The sequence below is a fragment of the Astatotilapia calliptera genome, chromosome 23, assembly GCF_900246225.1.
Source record: "Astatotilapia calliptera chromosome 23, fAstCal1.2, whole genome shotgun sequence".
Taxonomy (NCBI): Eukaryota; Metazoa; Chordata; class Actinopteri; order Cichliformes; family Cichlidae; genus Astatotilapia; species Astatotilapia calliptera.
The window spans coordinates 24,366,366-24,377,771 of record NC_039323.1 but is presented as its reverse complement, the minus strand read 5'-3'; the positions used below and the strand labels follow the sequence as shown (position 1 = coordinate 24,377,771).

Genomic DNA, 11,406 nt, shown 5'->3' with positions numbered 1-11,406 from the left:
AGAGCCAAATGGACAAGACGTTTGCTGCCTGTTTTATTAAGCTGAGCATGAATCTAATAAAGCAGCAGTTAGAAACATTCATATCCAGACTGCAGCACCTGCAGGTGCTTGGGCTGTTTGCACTGTGGTCTATAAAGATGTGCTTCATGAAGAAAATGTCTTTAAAAGCATTTAGGGACTTAAGATCAGACATTATGAAGTCAGTAATGTGCATAAACGTACAGGAAACCATCAAAGCGAGCCTGCAGATCCTATTTTTCTTTACTGCTTTCTGTTTAGCCAGAGTTTTACTGACTGAGCTTAAGGCAGGGATTATATTCAGTTTGTGGACATGGAAACAAACCTGTGTGGACATCACGAGTAAGTAGTCATTGTAGTAGGAGCAGCGATATGTGGCCTCAAAATTAAATAACATTTCAAGAAAATGTGTGATAATTACATATTTTCCATCCTTCTTTTCTAATGAGCTAATGAAGCAGATAAGATAAGATGAGATGAGATAGCCTTTATTAGTCCCAGAGTTCAGAAATTCACATTGTTACAGCAGCAGAGGGGACAAGGCAGGAATAAATAAATAAATAGATGATACACCTCCTAATTTGAAATATAAATCTATTGAAACAAGGCGCCAGCAGCATTATACCCACAGGCACAGCCTAATTAAATATAAGTGCAAAAGTAGCCCAGGTAGCATTTTTCCTGGAAAGTTTCAGTAAAAGTATAAAATAACTATTAAATTAAATATTGATGAAGTTTGTCGTGGATACCAGGGTTAGTATAGGTAAGTAAAACTGTTTGGTTGAGTAACATGTTCATGACACAGCAGTGTCTATCTGGGAATTAGCAAAAAAACCTAATGTTAGGTGGCGTGGTGCTAATGTGGTGAAAAACAGTGGAATAGCATTGGTATGTCACCGTGTTTGGACAGGAGCGTCTTCTATCAGTTACGGGAGGGTAACATCAACCGAGTGTTTATTTATTATGTGCAATCCCTCCTAAAAAGCCGCAACACTGCCTTCAAGTCAGGGGACAGGGCTGCGTATAGGGCGGCCAGGGCAGACCTGAGTAGAGGCATCAGGAAAGCTAAGGCTGCCTATAGGAGGAGGATTGAAGATCACTTTGCTGACAACGACCCCAGAAAAATGTGGCAGGGGATCAATCACATTACCAACTACAGAAGCAATAACCAGGCAACATCTAGGACTGATGCCTCACTGGCTGAGGATCTAAACCGTTTCTTCACCCGCTTTGAGACGACCAAGCCCTCAGCTGCCACACCACTTCCACCCGCCCCCAGCACTGGCACACTAACACTTAGGGAGCACCAAGTGAGGTGTGTTCTAAGGTCAGTGAATCCCAGGAAGGCGGCAGGTCCTGATGGAATACATGGAAAGGTTCTCAGAGCATGTGCTGACGAACTGACCGGAGTCTTCACTAAAATCTTCAACCTTTCCTTGTCATCAAACACCGTCCCGCCCTGCCTCAAAACCTCCACCATCATCCCCATCGCCAAGAAGACAGCTGTGGCCAGCCCAAATGACTACAGGCCTGTTGCACTTACGCCTGTAGTGATGAAGTGCTTTGAGAGACTGGTCTGTCAGCACATCAGGGCCGGTCTGCCTCCCACTCTGGACCCCCACCAATTTGCCTACAGGACAAATCGTTCCACCGAGGACGCTATCACCATAGCGCTCCACACTGCGCTGAGTCACCTGGAGCACCGAGGAAGCTATGTGAGAATGCTCTTTCTGGACTTCAGCTCAGCATTCAATCATATCATCCCGGAGATCCTGGTCCAGAAACTGTCTCACCTGGGACTCTCCACCCCCATCTGCCTCTGGATCAAGGACTTCCTGACAAATAGACCACAGTCTGTCAGACTCGGCCCCCACCGGTCCAGCACCATCACACTCAGCACCGGGTCTCCACAAGGATGTGTTTTGAGTCCCCTCCTGTTTACGCTCTACACATCCGACTGCTCCCCTACCCATCTCTCAAACACCATCATAAAGTTCGCGGATGACACCACAGTGGTTGGACTCATCTCAAGGGGGGATGAGTCGGACTACAGAGATGAGGTCAACAGACTGACTGAGTGGTGTTCAGTTAACAACCTCCAACTGAACACCACGAAAACTAAAGAACTTATCTTGGACTTCAGGAAGGGCAGAGCAGACCCGGCCCCACTTTACATTCACGGGAGCTGTGTAGAGAGGGTACACTCCATGAGGTTTCTGGGCGTGCAGATATCTGATGACCTCTCCTGGACTGCAAATACTACGGCGGTGGTTAAAAAGGCCCAGCAGCGTCTCCACTTTCTGAGAGTGCTCAGGAGGAACAACCTGGAGGAGAGGCTGCTGGTGACATTTTACAGAGCCACCATAGAGAGCATCCTAACGTACGGCATAACAACATGGTATGCAGGGTGCTCAGCTGCAGACAGGAAAGTACTGCAGAGGGTCATCAACACAGCCCAGAAGATCACTGGCTGCTCTCTGCCCAGCCTGGAGGTCACTGCAAACTCTCGGTACCTCAGCAGAGCTGGCAATATCATCAAGGACCACTCTCACCCCAGCAACCAACTGTTTGAACTATTACCGTCAGGCCGACGGTACAGGTCACATAAAACCAGGACAAACAGATTCAGGGATAGCTTCTTTCCCAGAGCTACCACCGTAGTAAATAAGCACAAAAACAATTGAACCTATTCCATACCGTCACTGTCATTATATTATGCTGCTATTCATACTGTCATTATATTAATGCTGCTATCCTGTATATATTGTACATACTATTGTTTGAGTACTTACGATTGTTTTTTTTGTACTTTTTATATTTTACATTTATATTTATTATTGAAACTTGCACCAAGGGAGTGGCACTCCAATTTCGTTGTACTCTGTACAATGACAATAAAGGCTATTCTATTATAGTTTGCGTGGTAATATTTTATATTTGTGAGTGTGAGACAGCACCCATTATCTGCTGCTAATGGTATGTGCCATATTCATTAGTGATGGACGGGTGGAGGTTGACAGGTAGATTAGGGCTTCATCTGTGGTAATGCAGGCGTGGGTGTTGTTTTTAGATTTACTGGTCAATCTGCGCTCCTACCATAACCAATGGTCACGAGCTCTGAGTGGTGACTATGGATACAAATGATTGTGGCTGAAATGAGCTCCCTCCATAGGCTCACCGGGTTTTCCCTTATGTAGCAGGGTGAAGAGCTCAGGCTGCTCCTTTGCTACTTGTGTCAGAATCAGTCAGTGTAGGTGGTTCTGGGATTTATTTATAATGCCTCTTGGGAGCCTCCTTTTGGAGGTTTTCCAGGCACAGCTCAGACCTCGATGAGGAGATTATATATCTCACCTTGTCTGAGAATACCCCAAGACCCCTTAGGAGGAAGTGGAAGGTGTTGCTGAAAACAAAAATGCCTGGAATAGCAGCTTAGCCTGCTGCCACCACGATCCAACTTTGAATAGGTCGGGATGGATGATGCAAAGTTCCAATCTTGCTTCCTGTGCTTCTCATTTAAGAACCACTCAAAAACCTGCCAATTAAGCTGCTTTACCCTGTGTGCAGTCACTGCAAATCGCCTTGCAACCCGCCTCCACTCCAGTGCCTGCTTTTCGTGTTGTCTCTGACTTAATCATTGTCATATCTGTCGTCACTGATGTCGACAACTGGGAAACTCAATAGGACCAGAGAAATGATGGACACCCCTAAAAGATAGACAGATGTCCATAAATTGGCTCCAAACAAAAACAAGTCCTTGAAATGTGCTCTTGTAGGAGCATTTTGGGGTTCCTGAGCTCAGGCCTCTTTGTGTCTGATCACAAACGAATAACAACCGAAAGCTTCATTCAAACATTTTCAAAACTAGTGCTGGAGTATGTGGGTCAGGTAGACGCTGAACCGTAAATAAAATCTGTACATAAAGCAGCTTTAAAAGCAGCTCATTCTGACAGTTATGACTCATAACCAACCCCTCCGTCAGCTCCGTCTGCTTGCTGTAATTACAACAGCTCGCCGTTTGTTTGATGCACTAAACACGACGCAGTGTTTGAGCACCGCGGGCAGAGAGCAGCACAGAATGTTAAACCTTTCTCATCTCACCGTCCGCAGGCTTATTTATCTTCTCATAATCCAGGAAAAGGACATCATGCAGTTTGACTCATGACACATACCCCTGCAGAGATCCTAAATGCTGTGTGATGTTCCTGAAGGGATCTGTTGAGTTGATGGATTTATGTTGTGGTTTTATAGATTTTTCTAAAAAGTTTGTAGACAACGATGAGCGGTGCTGTGCATGGATGCAATGAGCTATGATTTAAATGTAAATTTCGTTGTTAGTGACTCTTTCTTCAGTTAGAAAAGAAAACGTAATGTGTATGTTATAGCATGCGTGTATTAACTGGCACCTTCTCAACTCAAGGGATTAACCAATGTTGTGTCTACACATAACAGACCATTTAAATTGTATCTTTAGACTCTTTGTTAATAGCAGCCTGTCAAAAAAAAGTAATTTGTTCCCATTTCCTAGTTTGACATAAGATGGTGTTTTTGCACCGACAATGTGATTCCCAAAGAGCTATTAGCTGAAAACCTGGCATATATCAGCATGGTGAGCAATGTGTCCTTAGAAAACATAACTGTTCACTGAAGCATCATCAGAAATGGTCTCAGTGGAAGGGCGACTGTCAGGAAGCTTTCTTATGGAAAGGAAACAGGAAGAAAAGGCTGAGGTATGAAAATTACACAAGAACTGGACTGAAAAATCAGTGGAAACAAGTCTGATGGGGTGATGAATCCAAGTTTGAGATTTGACATTTTGATCCATCGTCTGGAAAGCATCTGATTGTCAACAGCTTCATCTTTCAGCCTGACAATGATCCCAAACACACTGCCAGTGCAGTAAAATCATCCCTGGATAGAAAAACACACAGTGGAACTCAATCAGTCATGGATTGGCCTCCCCAGAGCCTGGACTTCAACATTATTACAAAGGTACTCTGTATGAAAATAAACATGATGATAGATTTTTCACTCTACTTCCATTTTGTTAGTAATTTAAAAAAGTAAACAATGGCAGTTATTTTAGCTCTGTAGCTTCGTAACTGTAACAAAAAAGGGTATTCTTGTAATGAAAAAGTACCGGATAATCATAAATATACTCCTGCATGTCACATGTGGTAAAGGTTTTAATTATTTACACCTAATTATAAAGCTTCGGTGTCCCCCCAGAACAGCTGTAGGAGGTAGCTTGGGAGTGGCATCTCTGTTTACACAGTTAGCCCCATGATCCAGATCTGAATAAGCAGCAGAGGATGGATGGATGGATGGTATTAAATGTACTTCTATCCGATTGTTCAGTCTGACGTCACTAGCCGTGTCTGGGTCTAAACTCCGCTGCAGGTCCATATATCAAACGATCACTGTGGCATTACTGAGAGTTGAAAAACTGTCTAAAGTCTTTCATCTTTAATAAAATGATCAGCGTTCTGCTCTACCAGATGTAACAATTGAGTTTAACATCCAGGCATCCATGAAAACGGAATTTATGACATTTAACGGAGTTAGAAGTTAGCAGGGAGTTAGCTCGCTAGCTTCTATCTAAATACAATATAGCATGTCCTGACTGCGGGGTTTTGGAAACAAACTAAAACGTACATCTCTGCTATCACTTCCAGCATAAATGAAGACAGAAAACTAAACAGCAGTGACGTTTGTAGGGTTACTGAAGTTGGGCTAGCTGGTATATAATGATGTGCTACGTGACCGCTAGCGACACAGCTATGTTAGCATAATATAAACAAGCTAACTGTTTTTCCACTCGATAAAAGTTAACGTGAGTGTTCTCGGTGGTCAGAAACAAATGTAATCGCATGGCAGGATGCTGTAAAAGAACCAAACTTTAGCCAGGAGAACAACTGAGATAATCCATCCACAATACGAGGTTAGTCATTCATATACTGCTGCATGGGCTGGGCTGTAGTTACATCCTAAGGTTTTAAAAACTGAGCTTAAATAAATAAATGATTAATGGTAATAAAAGCCGAGGGAGGTCAACAGGGATCACTGACTGTTTTAGGAGCTTTTCGAGATCAAATAGAAGAAAATACATAACATTAAACATGTTAACAACACAAAAGCCATATTAAACGCAGACTACTTTAGACCCGGAAGTAGGATTCGTCGCGTCATCACTGAACAACCGGATATGCATTTGACAGACAAGAGGTTCAAACAGTTAGAAGAAAACTGTGCATTGCACAAACAAGAGAAGAAATAAAATAGCAAAGACACTGAATGTTTTCAGAGACACTGCTGGAATTATAGTTTGCAGACTTAAAGTCAGAGTTACTGTGGCTGCACCACCCAAATTAGGCAGAGAGAGGAAGTTATCACTGGCAGATCACTACAAAACTACAAGAAATACTACAAAAAAAAACTTTCAATTGGACTCTGTGGCAGCAGGTTTCAGTTCATACAGTAAGGTGCTCACTACATGCTGAAGATCTCTATGTCTTCCTGTTAAAAGGTAGTTTTTTCTTCCCAGTCTCGTCAAGTGCTTGCTCATAGAAGGTCATCTGATTGTTGGGGTTTTCACTCTAATATTATAGGGTCTTTAACTTACAATATAAAGTGTGTTGAGGTGACTGCTGTTGTGATTTGGTGCTACATGAATAAAACTGAATAGAAGTGAACTATCTGGATAAGCCAGTGAAGTGTTGCAATAGCTTTGTGTGTCTCTGCAGTATATTGGAAAGAGGAAGAATGAAGAGCTTTCCCTCTGCAGTGAAGCATGGTGCTGGCTCAGTGCCACTTTGCTCCTGTCATGTAGCACCCAACATGAGCTTCTGGAAGAAAACATCACACCATCAGAGCTCAAGCTTGAGTGTCGATTTACCCCAAGCTTACCTTGATATCCATCAAGACCTGGTTGCAGATGAAGCCCTGGAATATTGTGTCTACTGTGGAGGCATGACTTACATCTTGCATAGAAAGTCTCTGGTTTGGATTTGAAGAAGGATGTGACAGAACTGGAAGCCTTTTCCAATGAGGAATGGTCTGAAATTCCTAGGGAACACTGCCAATAGATGTTCTGGCAACCCAGCATGTTTGGAGCAGGTTGAAGCTCAGCAAAGGATTAATAACACTTGTCAATTCGGTTGAAGCAGTTTTGTGGCTGCAGTATTCAGTAAAAGTATCATGTTCAATTTGGGAAAAAACACCCTTTTAATATTGGTTTAATAAAGACATTTAAACCACTCTTAGGTAATTGGATTCATACAAACAGCTCAATTATTGTAATTTATACCAATAAAGCTAATATGCAGTAGGGGTTGAATAATTTTTCTTCCAACTATATGAGCCAGATTTTGTTTCACACACCCTGCTTGTAAGAAGGAGGCATTTTTCTGCTTGTTTTCACTGGATTTTATTCAAACTGTCAGTAAATCTTTCCTTTAAAATGCGGCGCCGCGAGCTCCAGTCAGAGTGATCAGTGCGAGCCGGTGTAAAAGTTCACAGGTCGACTGAGCCAAGAAGGGTCTCAACCTGGCTTCCACTGCTGCCGGTAAGCAGCAGCCCTCAGGTTTGCTCTGCTTCATCCAGGCTGACTCATTCCACCTTAAATATCCCACCCCGTCAGCCTGCAGAGCAGAGGACGAGTTCACACTCACACCGCAGCGGCCACAAATGCCAGAAGCTCCATTATGAAAACGACACTGAATTCATCCAGTCTGACAGCCGGCTAATGGACGATAAAAGCAAAGTATGGACACTCTGATGATGACGATGGTGATGAGAGGCTGGAGTTCAGTAGATCCACAGCCTTTCATATGAAGCCGCATTTTTGTGTTGATTTTTCTAATTACTGCTGCTTTGAAATTAGTATTATTACTGCGATGCCCTCTGTGACAAAGTGGCTAGGACAGAATTCATTTGCCATTTGTCACTTGTGTATATTGTTATTCTGTGTTCTGTTATTTTACAGTCAGCCATAATGCTTTAATTTAGACAGTGCTGGTGTAACTTCTCTTAACACACAATATCCCGGGTTTTGTTTGTGGTAGCAGTAGTTACATTCTTTACATCCATGCATGTGTTTTAAAGCAAACACTACTAACCATCAGATCATCTGAATTTTCTTTTGTTTACAGGCACATGTCTAGTAAATTATGTTTCTTTATGTTGCTTTGGTTATACTTACCATGGTGTCCATGTTGTGCATTCAGGTCCTGTATGTGAGACGGGTGTATGGGAAGGGCCGCCCACTACTTCCTGTTTATATAGGGTCATGAGGTCAATGATTGGATCACTGGGTGTAACCAAATGGAGGGTTTTTCATTTTGTATAGTATTGTTTGTTTTCTTTAAAGTAGCCTTTTGAGTTATATTGTATGCAGTGTTTTACTTTACAAACCATTTAGTTGAGTAAATGAGTTTGTCAGTTTCATGCATGACTTTATTCCTGTTCTTTGTTTAGAATTGTATTATTTGGTTTGACCTATTTTGTTCAATGGTAGGGGCTAACGAGGTCAGGTGTGGGCAAAGTCCTGTATAAAGCCAGTGGGATTTTTGCATGCCTGATTGATTGTTTTATGGTAAAAGGGAGATGCTAGCACTAAAGTATGCTTAAAAAGAACTTCAATTGTCTGCTAATGCTATTTACTTATCACCTTCCTTGCTGCTTAAGTTATGCTACATCACACCCTCCATGATGAGCCATGTTCTCACCTTACACCTCCAGGAATGGTTAAATTTATAGTATGCTTATAGTATTTAGAGCATAATTTAGTAAAAGTCAAAGTCTTTAAGCTGAAGCTGAGATTTAAGTCCAATTTAAGTGAGTAAAATTTTAAGATAAATTCTGAATGGCTGTGTGAAGGCAGGCAGGAAAGGTGGACCCAAGAGCAGGACTCACGGAGGCACAGGTGAACTCAAAACCCTCGGCTTTATTTGGGATTGCAGACTGAACAAAGAACTAACTAGCCTGGAATGCAAATAAACTAGCAGGCAGGCAAACAGACCACACAGGGTGGTATGAGGATGAACAGACATTAATGACGCGACAGAAAACAAAGGAAACACAGGGCTTATATACACACACGGCAGTAATCAAGGGAATGGAAAACAGGAGGGAGACACAGCTGGGAGAGATTAGGGCTAACGAGACAGGGGAGCAAAGCCGGACACACTAACATAAGACACAATCCTTCAAAATAAAACAGGAAACAATAAACCACTAAACAAAGACGCAGACTGAGAGGCAGAATATAACACATGGCTCTCAAACAATACATGGGACCACAATTCCTTAAACACGGATAAACAGAAACATGAAACTCTAATCATCATCATCATCAATACAAGCGCTACAAGAGAATAAGAAAACAATCCATAATGAAAAAACACACCAAAACATAACTCAAAATTCTGGGTCAAACTGACCCAGAACCCTGACAGTACCCCCCCCCCCCAAGGGCTGGCTCCAGACAGGACAACAACAAAAAGAAGAAATGTCACCAAACAGAAAACAAGGACGGACAGAGTCCAAAAACAAACTAAAACCCCCGATGGTCAAGAAAAACTAAACCCAACAAACAGTTCAGGGGGCCGACCCGTAGGCCGACAGCGCAGGAGGCCAAAACAGTTCAGTTCCGGAGGCCGACCGTGCGAAAGGCTGCAGCGGCAACGGGCAAGCAAACAGTTCTGGGGGCCGACCGTGCGGACGGCAACGGCGGCGACGGGCAAACAGTTCAGGGGGCTGACCATGCGGACGGCAACGATGCAGACGAAGCCAATCCGGAGGTCTCCCGCGACGGTGATGACGTCCGGCTGGTGGCCCAGAAAGTGGCCAGCAATGCTGAGGTACTGGACGTACCTTGGTCGGCGGTGCAACAACTGCAGGGCCAGGTGAAGCTGAAGAAGCTGCTGCTGCAGGCGAAGCGGATGATGAGGCTGCTGCAGCTGCGGGTGACGCTGCAGCTGCGGGTGACGCTGCAGCTGCAGGCGAGGGTGAAGCTGGACCAGGCGAGGCAGATGAAGCTGGACCAGGCGAGGATGAAGCTGCTGGTGGCTGGACGGGCTCCTTGGGCCCTCCAGCAGGTGCAGTCACAGGACCAGTAGGCACAGGGGCCCCTGGAACACACAGGGCAGAACCAGTAGGCGCACGGCTTCTGGCGCACCTGCTGACCTCTAGGCTCAGAAAGTGAACAGAGAGAGTCTTTCTCACTCACCACCGGCGGCTCAGAGGCTCTGGAATCCGGCTGAGGGGTGAAATGCTGGCGGCGTGTACGCCGCTTTCTCTTGGAGGCAGGAGTGGAGAGTGTAGAGGAGACCGGTAACAGCGGAGTGGTTGGGGCCAGCTCCTCATTCCCCGACCACATTGCTGCCAGCAAAGACGCAGGTGAGCGATAGTAGGAGCAGACCGGAGTCAGTAGATCATTCTGTGGCAGCGGCAAGGGATTGACATCCTGCTGTGGCGACCGCTGTGGCGTTGCAGACAGCTCCGCGTTCTGCTGCTGCGTCGCAGGGAGCTTACGCTGCTTCACAGTGAGCTCCGTCCGCTGTTGCTGTTGCTGCTGCTGCTGAGGCCTTGGCATGGAGTACTGTGAGCGAGCAAAGGCTGCTAGCTCCTGAGCTTGAAGAACCTCCCAGGCTTCGTGCAACTCGTTCATTACACCCATAAATCCTTTAAGTTGGCAAAGATGGGGATTTCCCTCGAGGATTGCTCCGATAGCGTTTAATCCGATCGCCATTGCCTTAGTATCCTTCGTGTGGGAAATCCACTTTTTTAAGCCCATGATGCGGGTGAGATCGCTCTCCCAGGATGAGCCCGCTGGGTCCAGGTTATGGTCGCGTCGTTCTGTCATGGCTGTGTGAAGGCAGGCAGGAAAGGTGGACTCAAGAGCAGGACTCACAGAGGAACTGGTGAACTCAAAACCCTCAGCTTTATTGTGGGATTGCAGACTGAACAAAGAACTAACTAGCCTGGAATGCAAATAAACTAGCAAGCAGGCAAACAGACCACACAGGGTGATATGAGGATGAACAGCCGTTAACGACGCAACAGAAAACAAAGGAAACACAGGGCTTATATACACACGGCAGTAATCATCCATCCATCTTCATCCGCTTTATCCGAGGCCGGGTCACGGGGGCAGCAGCCTAAACAAAGAGGCCCAGACCTCCCTCTCCCCAGCCACCTCCTCCAGCTTATCCGGGGGAATACCAGCCGAGAGATATAATCTCTCCAACGTGTCCTGGGTCTGCCCCGGGGCCTCCTCCCGGTGGGACATGCCTGGAACACCTCACCCAGGAGGCGCCCAGGGGGCATCCTTGTCAGATGCCCGAACCACCTCAGCTGGCTCCTTTCGATGTGGAGCAGCAGCTGCTCTAC

General features: G+C 45.1%; 1 protein-coding gene across 2 annotated transcripts in view; it reads left to right on the top strand.

The window, feature by feature from the left end:
- ptprnb (protein tyrosine phosphatase receptor type Nb) overlaps nucleotides 1–11,406 on the top strand; it is a 57,237-nt gene that overhangs the window by 2,298 nt on the left and 43,533 nt on the right. The window lies entirely within an intron of this gene.